Source organism: Lithobates pipiens, unplaced genomic scaffold (genome assembly GCF_037356315.1).
Source record: "Lithobates pipiens isolate NorthernLeopardFrog02 unplaced genomic scaffold, aLitPip1_a1.2 Scaffold_22, whole genome shotgun sequence".
Lineage (NCBI taxonomy): Eukaryota > Metazoa > Chordata > Amphibia > Anura > Ranidae > Lithobates > Lithobates pipiens.
The window spans coordinates 213272032-213274287 of NW_027507784.1; the positions used below are offsets into that span (position 1 = coordinate 213272032).

General features: G+C 42.2%; 1 pseudogene; it reads right to left on the minus strand.

Annotated features, from left to right (window-relative positions):
- Positions 1 to 820: 820 nt before the first annotated feature.
- On the minus strand, positions 821 to 1480 carry LOC143925712 (RNA-binding protein with multiple splicing 2 pseudogene; annotated as a pseudogene).
- Positions 1481 to 2256: the final 776 nt, after the last annotated feature.

Genomic DNA, 2256 nt, shown 5'->3' on the forward strand with positions numbered 1-2256 from the left:
TATATTTTATACAGTATCACATTCTTTTAGGATCATCAATAGAGAAACTGCTTCTCTAAACAGAAAACTTTCATAATACTGAAGGTGCCTCAATACCAAGCAATAGGCTGCAACAAAACAAAATTGCACAATTGTTCATAGAGTACAGCAGACAAACCATACAGATGTGAGTTTTTTAAATGAACATTAACTTAGGACTTGATTCATAAATATCTCCTTATTAAACAAGTTACAATAATAGTAATAATTGTTCTGTTTCCCCATAGGTTTGCATTTGGCAAGGACAAACTCCTATGAAAAAAACCCCAGAAGATTGAAAGTAGAGTTCAGTTTGCATTGTTTTGAATTTGAGGTGGTAGACCAAACAGTACATTAAGACAAGTTTTCATCACTGCATGACTAGATTCAGGGTCTCATTGCAGACCAGCTGCAATTGGTAAACAAGCAATAGATTTTAACAAGCACACACACATTTAAATAGCTAATTCATGCCAGAAAGTCAACATGCGATGAAGGGAGATCTGTAGCTTTACAGAACATAAAACATGGTCTGGCAATGACAGCACCATGTCTTCTACCATGGTTTCAAGAGTCACATCCTGTTACTCCATTTGGACTTTAAGTTACCCAGAGAGGCATATTTTTGGCAGATAGACTGCCGAATAATTCATCTTAAGTAGCTGAAAAGGACTGTTATGACCCTTCCACATTTGGAAGGCTTGGCCGAACATTCAGAGGCATCTGGAGAAGTACAATGTTTTATGAACACATGTTAATTTCTGGCACATTAATTCATGGAGAGGAAAAACCCAAAGAGCTTTTAGCAGAACTGGAGAGACTCTCATCCTTGTTGAGTGGCTTCAGATAGAGGATACCAACGCATCTGTGCATGGAGGGCTGCTGCAGCAGCAGCAGCTGCTGGGTATGTAAAAGCAGCATGTGGGATTTCTGGTGCCAGCTCTGTTGTGTATAATGGATAGGGAGCCCAGGCTTCTGGGGAGGCTGGGATAAGTGGAGCACCTGTTAGGTCATATGGATCACAATGTGCTCTAAGTGCAGGGTGGAAGTTTGTGGGATTAGGTATAGACATTAATTTATTCTTAGCAATTTTTGTGTTGGCCTTTGTAAACTCTAGCCTTAAGGTCTGTTTGTTCTATGGATCAAATCTGATGCGATTTAAGGAATTCTTTGCAGCTTCAGCCCCAGCTCTATTGTTAAAGTTAACAAAGCCTACAGGCTGTTTTGAGGTTAACTTGATCAATGATCCTTCATAACCCTTGAATGGTCGAAATAGCAAATAAAGTTCTCTGGGTTTGATGTATATAGGTAGGCCACTGACAAAGAGGGTATGAACCTTTTCTTCCAGGTTATTATTGTTGTGCTCCGGGTCTGTCTTCAGGGTAGTTATTGTGTATAAACCAGTGGCGGAGTCCTTAGCAGAGTCAACGGTGGCGGGTGTTTGGCTCCTCTGCCAATACATAAAGTGTCCCCTCGTCCCCAGTGCTGCAAGTCTGGTGTGGGATGGATCGATGAGGTGCAGTCTGTGCGGTTGAGGTGGAGCAGGGTCTGTGAGTGCTGAAGGGGGGAGAGTGCAACTGGAGGAACTCTACTGTGAGTGCACAGGTCGACTTGATTACAGCAATAATTTTGAGTCTGATGCTTTCTTATTTACTCAATATCTCATAATTTCTCCTCCTATTTGTTCCGCAGCCATATAAAAAATAAAGAAAAGAAATGGCATGGAGTCCCTCCCAGTCCATTCCAGGACTTTAGGGTTTGATATGGATTTAGAAGGGAACCCCGTGCCATTTTTTTTTTAAATGAGCAAGCTCCCCTCCTGAACCATACCAGGCCACATGCCCTCAACATGGGGGTTGAGTTTTGGGCTTTGGGCCAGGGGGCTATTGCCGGTGGTTGTGGTGGTCTGTGAGTAGGGGGGTTATCGTAATCTGGAAGCAAGGGGGTCTTAACAAGGGAATCCCAAGACCCCCCCCCCCCCACCTCCATGTGAATGAGTATCCCATAGTACCCCTACCCATTCACCAAAAAAGTGTCAAAAAGTAATAAAAACAATAGACAAGTTTTTGACAAATCCTTTATTAATAAATAAATAAATAGTGTGCCTCAATGTAAATCCATCGTCAATCACACCACCCGCTGACCTGAATAAATAAATGATCCTCCTTTTGGGATGGCCTCCCATCAAATGCCATCTGTGTGCTTTGACAGTTGTTATATAGGCATCAGCCTGTGATG